Consider the following 13499-nt stretch of genomic DNA (forward strand, 5'->3'; position numbering starts at 1 on the left):
TACAATTTTTGTATTTTTCAAGTTTATGAGAGATACATAAACTAAAATTTATATATATATTTTTTGAAATTTTCTTTTTGCAACGAAATAAAGAAAAAATAGTTAAAATAGCTATATTAGACCCAATTTCACATATTCATGCTAAAAAATGTGAAAATTCTCGGGGAGGGTCAAAAATCACGTGCTTACAAAGACAAAGGCATTACATCTTCTCCTAGAATCAACTATAAAAGGAGAAGGACTCAACATCTGTAGGGACACGAAATACTATTGAGATCTTACTGAAATACAAAACTATTTACTGTTTTACCATCATTCTCAAAAACATTTTATTTTCGTCTCCTGATTATCAGTAACCCGAATTTCTTTTTAGCTTTAACCAAAGACTCAGATTTTTGGTTAAATAGCATCAATAGAGTATAATCGTTATGAGTTATTGAGCATGTGTTGATCTATGGCTTCGAGCCAAGTGGGGCAGTCCGCTATTGAACAGTTGATTGCACGGTTATGTGCTCTAATGGCTCCAGTTTGAGGCGTATTTGTGAATCAGTTATGGCTCGAGTAAAGGAAATTTCAATAAAGGTTATTTTTTGCTTTATGGGTGTACAAGAATTGGGGAATGACGTGAGTTGTGGTTGGTAATGAATGCTCGGTGCATAGGGCAGGAAGTTGCTTGGTTATATTGAAATGAGGTCACATTCTGCAGTGTCGAAGTGCAAATGAAGCACAAGTTGTTTGGTTCGTTTAATCAATCTAACTGCGGTTTGAGTAGAGTGGATGCCTCTAGAGAATGGCCCTATTGTGTTCCAAATTTTACATGCAATAATTGGAGGCTTTCAAGTTATACTTATGGATAGAAACTGAGTTTTCCTTGGAAGACATCAAGACTTGTGGTGTTTTCTATATTAATTGTGGGATTCGATGTATTAGCATTAGGAGGTAACAGATTTAGATCCACAGGAAGTTCTCCAGAGCGAAGTATTTCGAATGTGGTGCTTTTGGGAATATTTAAGAGAGTATTTAGCGGCTTATGAGTATTAGACAATGTGGTTTTATGCTTGGGTCTCGTGTGGTAATCCTGGGTTGAGAAATTGTAGTGCTACAGCAAAAGAGAATATCAAGTTGAAAATGAATCAGAAGGAAATTTAGATAGATGGAATAGTTTGATAGTAGACCGAATCGGTATGGTAAGGATATGATTAATTCTGTGTGTGTGTTCGAGGTAATGAGTTCTTTTAGGTATTTTGCGGCGATGCTCTTAGGTTTTGATGACTTGCTTAGCTTGATCGAGTTATAAGGATTCAGTCCTGACATGTCTGATTTGTGCAAAGGGAACTCGGAGAGTTCTTGATGGTTTTACCGCGGTTTGGGAATGTATATTTTTTGTGAACATGGGATGTATAGTGATTTTCCTTCTAGATGGGACCAATGGAAGGTTCGTGACTAGTGAATATGTAGTTGATTGTGGCTCTGAAAGGGATTTTAAAGTTCTCATATTTATCATAGGATGGCATGTTATATGTGGTATGTTGTGTAGGGCGGGGATTGGCATATGTAAGGTCGCAATTCAGTTTTGAAAAGAAGGTCATAAATTCCTAGACATCACAGGCAGTTTCAGATGACTAGGTAAATTATATTACTAAATGGTGTGTCTTGATAACGGTATGCACTTCAGAAAGAGGGAAATGTGGTTGAGTTAATAATACATCATAGGTATTGCGGTTGTGGACTGTGAGAAAATAGCTAAGGTTGGTCAGAGGGTAGTATGTGCTATGATTCAGTCGTTGTGAACCTTTGGAGGATTATTTATCTGTTGTGTGTGACTAGACTTGATGTATGGTCCATTGGTAGACCTATGTGGATGCGTGTTCTAGCTCGAGTCGGCTTGGTTGGCCCCGAATTGTATTGTTGAGGGATAGGTTGATTCGACCGTTATTGAGCTTATTAGTGATCTGGGGAGATCAATAAGTTGCCTTTCTGTGTTGCGAGATATTATGATTTATTGGTTATGGGCACATATGGTGCGATTCTAATAGGGTTTATAGTGGAAGTCGAGCAGGAAGAGTAATCGGGTGTTGCTCGGTGAATGGTGCATCGGTTACGTCCTATCGGGTTTGCGTGGTATATGTTACTTGTTTCACCGTTGGTGTAATGATTTGCTTTGGTTCCAGACGTCAAATTGTGCGTGGTTGTCAATTTCGAGCATAGTGACTTGAGGTGTCCCATGTGGAGCAGTGTTTGGATAGGATCGCTCATTGTAGCGAAGCTATGTGGAGATATGACCTTGCGGGTTAGATTCGTGTGTCCTATTCTATGATGTGAGACGGGTTCTCAGCCCTGCGTTGTGGTGGTACTGGTGAGCTTGAGGTACAACCCTTTCATTTGAGTCATTTTCATGATTTGAGTATGTTCGGACCGTTGCTTATTGGTGCGCGTATTATGCTAGATGTGGCTTAGGCCTCTATTGGTGTGACATGTCACCAGGGTAGTGTGTTGGGTCAGAGGAAATCGTTGGGATCATTAATGAAAATAAACGGATTCGATTTCAGCATGTTTGATGGGTAAACATCGAGGTTCGGTTCAAAAAAATTTGCTATGATAATTGCCAGAAGAGAAATGGCTTCATGAATGGTTGATCTGAGAAATGGTTATGGTTTATTGCGTGTTTCATTTATCATTGGCAGTATATGAAAGTGTTGGAATGAGACTTTAGCTGATAAGAGGTTTTCTATCAGTATTTGGTTGTTATGGGCAGCTGCTGTGAATAGAAGTTATTGCTGCGAGCGTTAGAGTTATATGGTGATGTGGGATCACCCCTGGCTATATGCATGGTAAGGTTATTCAGCGATTGGTGGGCTTTTAGAATAGCTCTGGGTACGTTCGAGGACGAACGTGTGTTTAAGTGGGGGAGGATGTAACGGTCCGACCGGTCATTTTGAACTTTTGCACTTTGATCGCCAGTTCCCGGGCATGACTTGCCTCGTGTAACGTATTATAACTGATGTAGATCGTTGGTTTTGGTTTTCGGGAAAAATCAGAATGAATTTGAAGGAACAGTCTCAGTTGAAAGCTTTGAATTTGAAAGGTTTGACTAAGAGTTGACTTATTTGTATATGAGCTCGGATCAGAAATTTTATGATTTGGATAGCTTCATTAGGTGATTTATGACTTAGGAGCGCGATCGGAATGCATTTTGGAAGTCCGTGGAAGGATTTGGTTTGAATTGGCAAAGTTAATATTTTGGCGAATTCCGGTTGATAGGTGAGATTTTGATCCGAGAGTCAGAATGAAATTCCGAGAGTTCCTGTAGCTTCGTTATGTCATTTGTGATGTGTGTGCAAAATTGCAAGTCATTTGGAAGTCGTTTGGTCGGCGGTTTGATCGAATTCGGATTTCGGAAGTTTTGGAATTCTTAGGCTTGAATCCGAGGGTGATTTGATGTTTTGATGTTGTTTTGAGCATTCCGAAGGTTGGAACAAGTTTGAATTATGTTATGGGGTGTGTTGGCATGTTTGGTCGGGGTCCCATGAGGCTCGGATATGTTTTGGAAAAGTTTTTGGAAGATTTTGCCGTTTTGAGCATGTAATTCAAACTTGTTCCAAACTTCGGAACGCTCAAAACAACATCAAAACATCAAAATTTGATTTCGAGACTTCCGAAATTTTGCTAATGAATTATAAGACTGATCTGGAAAGTTTGGTCTAATTTCATCAAGCCGCGATTGAGTTTTTACTACGAAACATGAGTTAATTGTTTAACGAGCGAAATGGGTATTGAACTGAGCAAATGAGCTCCGAATTGAGTTTAGACTGAAGGGCTATGTTTGTATTATTATTTGTGACTCATAGGAACAAGAATCATCAAATTCCGAGTTCGTATGATGGAGTTAGAGCCTTTTTAGTGAAAAGAAAAACTGCTGCAATTTTCTAGGCAGTTTCTGCATTTTTCGCACATGTGAACAGTAACGGGCACCTGCGTGAACAGTATCCGTATACAGTACCATGTACAGTAAACGTGAACAGTACCGCGTGAACAGTATCCAAACGCGTGAACAGTACCCCCGATATTTTCTAGGCAGATTCTTAAGTTCTGAAAATGGGACTCGTCCCATTTTCCATTTTTATCAAATTAGAGCTCGGGGAGAGGCGATTTATGGGATATTTTCAGAGAAAACAATGGGGTAAGTGTTCTTAACTTAATTTTGGTTAGATTACCCGAATCTATTACTAGTTTTGGCATTTAATTGGTGATTTTAGTTGGAAAAATCTTGAAAACCCTCTTGGTTTAATTTGAAGATTTGAGGGTCGAGTTGATGTCGGATTTTAGTAAAATTGGTATGGTTGGACTCGTGGTTGGATGAGGTTTCATATTCCGTAATTTTTGTCAGGTTCCGAGACGTGGGCCCCATGGGCGAATTTTGAGTGCAATTTCGGAATTTTAATGGAAAATGTAGAATTTCATATGGAATTAATTTCTATAATTTTTATTAACTGAGTCAAATTATTGTGGCTAGATTCGAGGCATTCGGAGGTCGATTTGAGAGACAAAGGCATCGCGAGCTAGAGGATTAGCCGGTTCGAGGTAAGTAATGATTGTAAATACTGTCCTGAGGGTTTGAAACCCTGGATTATACGTCGTTGTGTTACTTTGAGGTGACTTGCACGCTGGATGATGAGCGTGGGGTAGAGCACCGCTGGGGATTGTGACCTAGTCCATCCCGAACGAATATTTTAATGCGTATTTGATAGTTAATTGTTTGACATTATTATATTTTTGGGTTGTATACCATGTTTGGGGCCTTGTGCCGACTTGTTGAGACCCTTAGGGGCATTTTTACTATCTTTCCTCACTCTATTTGTTTGAAAGCATATTCTCAGTCATGTTTTACCCGTTTACTGCTCATATATGGCTTTATCACTATATTCTTAAAATGTGGAAATTGTTTCGGGCTGAGTTCCCTGTTTTACTGAGATAGACCGAGTGTCTGATTCTGAGATTGATGACTGAGATAAACTGAGAGTCTGATGGTGAGGTTAATGGCTGAGAGAGGCCGAGGGCATAGTTGTGAGGATTATATATCTATGGATCGGGCTGCACGCCGCAGCAATGTATATATATATGTATATGGATCGGGTTGCGCACCGCAACAATATAGTGCTTGGGCTGTACGCCGCAGCAATATAGTGCTTGGGCTATAGGAGCCCCTCCGGAGTCTGCACACCCCTAGTGAGCGCAGTCGACTATTTATATGGATCGGGTTGTGCGCCATAGTGATGCATGGATCGGGTTGTACGCTGCAGCGGTTACTTTGATTTCAGTTATTGTAAGAGATATACGGACCGGGCTGCACGCCGCAGTGGTTACTATATGGTACCAATTGAGCGTGAATGCTGAGTGCGAGTACTGATTGGTAAGAGTTGAGTCACGAGTGACAGAGAGGCTAGCCCGAGGGGCGATAGATATATACATGCATATGAGTGATGTTTTTGCCTAAGAGGCTTGTTTATGGACTTATTAATTTCAGTCCTCTTTAAAGTGAATTTCTATCGAATATGTTGATTTATCGACTGTTTTCACTCATCTTTATATTGAGCCTCTGTCGGAAAGTTGAACAGATGTTTTAAAACAACTTTTATTTAAACTGGGGTTTATGAGATGTTCAGAAATTAATCACTAGTTTGGCATTGGTTATTTCCACTGAGATTTTTAAGTTATGAAGTGTTTATGATTACTGTTTTGCCCGAGGGTCTGTTTTACAAACTATATTTTGCCCGAGGGGCCGATTATGGCTTTTATCTCTATTATTATCTTAAATGGTATTGAACCCCTAAGAAACTGCTGGAAAGTATTTCAAAATGATTTTTACTAAAAGCTGAATTTTAAAAGGGAAGATTGACTCGTATTATGATTTGAAGGCCTGTTGTGGTTATTGAGCCTAACGTGAATGTGGATTCGTTGTTTCCTACTATTCAGCCTTTATTTACTCTTATTACTTACTAGGTTAGAGTACTCACATTACTCCCTGCACCTCGTGTGGAGATTCAAGTATATCGGAACCCGGTAGCGAGTGTTGATAGCTCAGCTGCGGAGTCATCAGAGTTAGCAAGGTGGTTGCATGACGTTCGCAGCACCGCTTCCGTCCCCTCATTGTTGTTACTGTATTTAGTACATTTTTAGACTTTTGTTGTATTCAGACCTTGATAGTGTCTCATGACTAGTGACACCCCGATGTCGGGCTGGTATTTTATTCTGCACTGTTATTCCAGAATTTTATTATGAAACATTGTTTAATTTAAAGACTTAAAAATGACTCTTAATGCTTAAAGGGTTAAGGTGAGTGTTGTGTCAGCTGACCTTGTCTTCAGGAGAGGCGTCATCACGACCGGGCCGGTTTGGGGTCTTGACAAAAAACCATTTATGATTATGGTTGGTTTGATAAACTTTCTTCAAAACAATAGATAAAACGACTAAACAGTCTTTGACATTAAATTCTTCTGAACAGACTATTCGTTTGTTAAACAAACACGATATTGACTTATATAAACATCATTATCATTACTTGCATATTGGTATGGTTCAAATTGCGTTTAAACCTTTAACCCTTAAAGGGTTACCAGAGACCTTTTTGGCAGCTCTTAGAGATGCTAGAAATCTGAATTTCAGACAGTCTCTTATGGGTTCAATTGAATCTATTGTGCCATATGGTCCATCATATTTTAATACTCAACCCAATTTGCAATTGTCTCTTTCTGATATTAATATTCTTGATGCCTTGACTTTAAATGTGAAAACGCATGGTTATAATTATGCGCCTGGTTCTGAACTTATATGTTTATCTTATAGAATATATTTCAAATTATTGTCCACTTTGAATCCTCGATGTAAGTTATACGATACATCGGATCAGACCATATTGGTGGAAACCAATGTTGCAAGGTCTAAGGTCACCACTAGGAGACCTATTAGGTGGGAAGAAATTAATTTCCCAACTACTTGGACTTTAAATTCAGTTATATCCCCAACTCAGATTACTAATGACTTGTCAAATACTGATTGTTTGCATGTTACTCAAAACCCGGATGGTAGGATTTGTATTCAATTTGATGATAAGTTTACTGTTTATAATAGACATTCGTTTTCTAATCATAGACTTTTACCTGCTATTCAACATATTTCTCATGTCGAGCCAGTCTATGGTCCAGCTCGAAATCGTGCAGCATCGTTACACACTATCACTACAAAGGTGAGTAATAAGTCTGTCGAAAGGGTTAAAATTAACCCACAAACAAATATTGTTCAAGACAATGACAATATTTTTGATAAGGATATTCCTTCTGTATCCGAAATGGATTTCGACCCCAATGATACTTAATGATTCCACACTAAATTTATTTTAGTCCAGGTTCACGGGTAAGAAAATATGTTCAAAAAGAATTTTTTAGTGATAAATGGAGCCAGTTTAAAACTTGGTTTTTTGATGCTTATAGCAAAGAAGATTTAAACAGTATTTCTCAAGAATTTTACGAAAATTGTGCTTTGCATAATCAAATTATGTATTTTGTTCCTTGGTTTATAACAACTTATTTGCCTCTTTATATAAAGGTGTTAGAAAGATCTTATAAAGATGGGAGTGGTAATATTACTAAAGTCATTTACCCTCCTCAAGCCCCCTTTATTTTACCTAATAATACTGGTATTACTTTCACTGCTTTTCAAAAATTTATTGACAATAATGTTGCAGCTGTTAGTATCGCAGAAATTAATAAATTGATTTCTCAAAACAATTATTTGGGTTTATATGTAAAACATTTAGGAGAACATATCAGTTATCTTGATAAAAATTGGATGATTTGACTGCTTTAATAAAGAAGATGGGGGCAGTGGAGAGAAACAAAGTAATTTAAATATTATACAATACAATAAGATAAACAAATACCTTTTAAGACTGGGACGCAAGGCCCTGAAGATGATGAACTGAACTTCGAAAGTTTTATTTACTTCAACTGATTTACAAAATGAAGAAGCTAAGAAACTTAAAAGACTTTACAAGAGAGGGAGAGAGAGAGATTCAAGAGAGAGAGCGGGGAATTTTTCTGATGCCTCTCCGAATGAGAGAGGTCTCCTACTTATAGGAAAAAAAACATAAGGAATCTATGTTATAGTACAGTGGGTCCCTTATACAGTGTATTTACTGTGTATACAGTGTATCTACTATGTATACAGTGTTTCTACTGTTGTAGTGGGGTCCTGTTGTGGAGTCCTTGGCGGCTTCACTATTTTTTACTATTTCTTTCTTCTACTTTGTCCAACGTTTGTAGGAAATCTTTCACTTCTTTGATTTTTTTATCAGACAATATCCTTTCTGTCATCATAGGTTGAGAATCTTCCTCTACATCATCGTTGCTTGTTTCACTTTGCATTGATGTGTCTGATTTTTCACATTGGCTTAAAGTTTGAAGCAAATTTCTTTTCACTTCTTCCAGATATTGGTTTATTAAATCAATTTTATCTCCATCTTGAATGGAGATTCTCCTAGCAATATGCTTGACTGAGCTATCATCAAATATTTTCTTCTGGGGAGTGGTCGCATATAACTGGATCTGTACTTTAATGGAATCCAATAATTCTTGATCGTATAACAATTTTGTTTTGGGATCATTCTTCATCAACTTATCTCAAAAATTATTGTAAAAGACCCTGTATAAGCAAGTGATTTATTCTTCAGTAAACCCCAATTCGGGGGTCCATTTATGAATCCACGGAATAGAGAATTCAATGAAGAAGTATATCTGATCAATTTTTTCTAAATAACATATATGATCTGTATGATATAAATCAGTTAAAAACGCAGAAATTTTTGTCTATTCTTTGTATAACTTAAGAAATGGCTCAGGCAAGATCTTTGTTGTGGAGCCGTGATATGACCACCAGTTCAGAAACCAATTAGGGATAGGTCCTGCAAATATCTTTGCACATATTTTAATAAACCAAGTGTGTTTATGTCTATCATTGTTATAATATAATACTTTATCGATTGCCTGGATATAATCCCAGTAAGTAAAATTCATGGGTGATTTATTAAGGCTTATCTGCCTCTCTTTCATTGTGGATATCCCCCATTCTTCAACAGATATAATCTGCTTGATAATAATTTTTGAGAAATTATGTCACGACCCCAACCCCGGTCATGATGGCGTCCAACACACTGCTAGGCAAGCCTGGCCATTCAACAACATTATCCCAAATTCTTATTCAGATTATAGATAAATATCACAGAGAATTTACTTAGTCATTTCATTCAAGTGTATAATTAATAATAAAATCTGCGGAAGTTCAATTAAAATACCACACCATAGCACAACAGAATCAAAGTGTTGCTTGCTACTCAACTATCTGTATACAAGCTCTAAAACGATGAGGTATCTTCTTCTAAATAGCTGTCCGTATACAAGCTAACGAGAGTTTAGCTCCTCTGACCTAGGGGTGGGCATATATCGGGTAAAACCGATAACCCGAACCATTAATTCTTTATTGGGTTATCGGTATTGGATTATTGGGTTAACGGTTCAGTAACGGGTTAATTTTTTTTTATTGGGTTATCGGTTCGGGCTCGGTTTGCATTTTTGTTATTGGGTAAAAACCGATAACCCAATAAGAATGATATAATTTACTAATTTAACCTTAAGTATATACTAGGGTTATTTATTTTCCTAATTCCCTCTTCAGTCTTCAGTCGTTTGTCTCTCAGTTCTCATTCTTGTTTCCGTCGCAGCCCCCAAGAGTCAAGACGCAAGACTCACCACCAGTTCTCCGCCAGACATCAGTAGATACTGCATAAAAGTGGGAGCGTGCTTTTGTTAAGAAACAACAAAAGTTGGCAGTTTACACGTTCTGGCAGTTTGATTTCTTTGTTTTATATATTGCAAAATTTTTTAGTTGTTTTATTTTATCGGGTAAACCGATAACCAAACCGATAACGATATATAACCGATTAACCAATAACCGATAACCAATATCTTATCGGTTTGGTTATCGGGTTATGATATTTGTAAACCGATAACCGATAGGCAAAACCGATAATGTTCAAAATCGAACCGAACCGACCGATGCCCACCCCTACATGCAGCTACCTCAATACTCCCGAATACTGCCTGCTCAGCTAAACAATTCCTCACTTAGCCTGTGGTGTACCTAGATCTGCACGCAAGGTGCAGGGAGTAATGTGAGTACTCCGACCCAATGAGTAATAAACATAAATAAAGGCTGAGAATAAGAAATCATGGAAAAATACAAAGTAAACTATAACTGGCAGTTTAGAACAACAAATAGTGAAGCAACAAGTCAATTAAGTCAGAGTACCAAATACTGAGACATGTATAATAGATAAAAACAAATGCATGAGTGCAATGCAATGCGTATGATGGTACACTCTAGTACCCACTGTGGCGTGCAGCCCGAGCCATCCATTTATTTATCGTCGACGACACTCACTGAGGGGGGTGTACAGACTCCGGAGGGGCTCCTACAGCCCAAGCACAATATCAAGCCATCTCGTGGCATCAAATCTAGGCCCTCGGCCTCATATCAATATCAGTATAATCACCCAGGCTCTCGGCCTCAATATCAATGTAATCAACCAGACTCTCGGCCTCAATATCAATGTAACACTGCTGCGGCGCGCAGCCCGATCCATGCTCAATCCAGAAATCATCATAAGCCCCTTGGGCATTCGTAAAACAGTAGTTCTCAGCCCGAAATATCATTTAGAAATATCATTTAAGTTTTCAAATCTTAGAAAGATGGCTGAGTTTGCAAACAGTATTTAAAACCTTGGACTGAGATCAAATGATATGCAAAATATGCGAAAACAGTGATATCAATCCCTGAAGGATTCAAATAATTGGCAAGAAGCCCAAATGTAACAATCAAATCCAAGTAAGGATGATTTTCAATTTAGTTCAAGTAGAAAACACGGTAAAAATATCTCTCGGGACGGACCAAGTCACAATCCCCAATGGTGCTCTACCCCACGCCCGTTATCCGGCGTGCAAGTCACCTCAATATAGCGTTATGATGTGAAATTCCGGGGTTTCAAACCCGGAGGACATCATTTACATCAATTACTCACCTCAAGACGGTCAAAGTCTAGCTCACTATGCCCTTGCCTCTCAAATTACCCTCCTCGTGCGACGAATCTGCCCAAAATCACAACGAATATGTCTCATTATGCTAAAGAGACAATACCCAATCGAAAGAAATCGAAAAATATCAAAATTCACGAATTTGACAAAACCCGAGCCCTGGGCCCACGTCTCGAAAAATCAAAAAATTAACATCACCGGATTCCTTGTCTCGCCACGAGTCTAACCATACAAATTTTACCAAAATCCGACATCGGATTGGCTTTCAAATCTTAAAAATTTATCTTTAGGGAATTTTAGAAAATCATCCATTTCTCTTCAAATATCAATAATCTAAAGCCAAAATGAAGATTTATTCATGGAATATAATCACAAGAGAGTCAAGAACACTTACCCCAAGAAATCGGACTGCTCTTTCTCTACACTGTCCAAAAATTTCGGCTACTGTTCACGCGTGTTACTGTACACACACTGTTCACGGGGGTACTATTCACTGTACAATTTAGGGGGGTACTATACACGGTACTGTTCACGGGGTACTATTTCTGCAATTGTTTCCAATTTTTCTAAGTCCGAAATAACTCCGAGACACCTCGGAAACACTCCCGAGCCCTCGGGGCTCCTAACCAAACACATATACTAACTCAACAATATCCTACGAACTTAACCGTGCGATCAAATCGCCAAAATAACGTCATATACCACGAAGTAAGCTTTAAAATCTATGAATTCTTTCAAATTTCATAAAACATCAAATTTTCCATTTTGAGTCCGAAACACGTCAAACGACGTCCGTTTTTAACCAAACTTTACAGAAAGTGCTTAAACAATATATAAGACCTGTACCGGGTGCCGAAACAAAAATACGGGCTCGATACCATCACTTTCTAATCGAATTTCATTTCCATTTTCCTTAAATATTTTCAGAAAGCAAATTTACTCAAAAATTCATTTCTCGGGCCTGGGACCTCGGAATTTGATGATTCTTATTCCTGTGAGTCACAAATAATAATACGAACATAGCCCTTCAGTCAAAACTCAATTCGGAGCTCATTTGCTCAGTTCAATACCCATTTCGCTCGTTAAACAATTAACTCATGTTTCGCGTCAAAACCCAATCGCGACTTGATGAAATTAGATCAAACTTTCCAGATCACTCCTATAATTCATTATCAAAATTCCAGAAGTCTCAAAATAAAATTTCAATCTCTAGAACTAAAAATGGACCTTTGGATCATTACATGCTCATAATCGAAACGCCAAAAACTTCCAAAAACTCTTCCAAAACATATCCGAGCCTCATGGGACCCCGACGAAACATGCCAACATAACTCATAACATCATTCAAACTTGTTCCAATCATCAAAACACCTCAAACAACATCAAATTACCCAAAACTTATCGAATTCAAGCCTAAGTTTCCAAAAACTTCCGAAATACACTTTCGATCAAAAACCCGACCAAATGATGTCCGGATAACCTAAAATTTTGCACACACATCAGAAATGACATAACGAAGCTACAGAAATTCTCGGAATTCCATTCCGACCCTCGAATCAAAATCTCACCTATCAACCGGAATTCGCCAAAATACTGACTTCGCCAATTCAAGCCTAATTCTACACCAGACCTCCAAAACCACTTCCGATCACACTCCTAAGTCACAAATCACCTCCCGGAGCTAACCGAACCGTCAGAATTCACATCCGAACCTTCTAACTCATAAGTCAACATCCGGTTGACTTTTCCATTTTAAGCCTTCGTAAAAGAGACTAAGTGTCTCATTTCTTATCAAAACCACTCCAAACCAACTCGATCACATAAGATACGGATAATAAAGCATAAAGAAGCTAAGAATGGGAAAAATGGAGCGGTAACCTATGAGACGACGGGTCGGGTCGTCACATTATAAACGTTCTCACTTGTGTTATAACCAGAAAAGTGCTGGAATTCTGCACTACCTGTGCTGATGAGGATGGTCTCATAATAAGCGCGGGTTTTATATGATTCACCGGGGTAGTATAACCCATTAATCGGTATCTCTGGAATATCTTCCATGGTTCATCCTTTCGCTGAATCTCAGAGTTTTCTAGGAGAAATATCATTTCTTTCTTTGGTACTTTTTCGTAGGACTTGATATCATCGTTGTCCTCTTCTCTAGGGATTGAAGCAAATGTATTACTTTGCTTTTTGGAGGCCAAATATGTCTGTAGATGACCGTATAATGAATTATCTTTTGGAATATCATCCAGATGTATAGACGGACCTAATGAGGAATCTCCTTTATGAAATATCTTAGAGTTTATTAAACTCTTTTTCCCTGCTTGTATCACCGGAGAACTTGATGAGGATCTGTAT

The sequence above is a fragment of the Nicotiana tabacum genome, chromosome 8 (assembly GCF_000715075.1).
Source record: "Nicotiana tabacum cultivar K326 chromosome 8, ASM71507v2, whole genome shotgun sequence".
Classification (NCBI taxonomy): Eukaryota; Viridiplantae; Streptophyta; class Magnoliopsida; order Solanales; family Solanaceae; genus Nicotiana; species Nicotiana tabacum.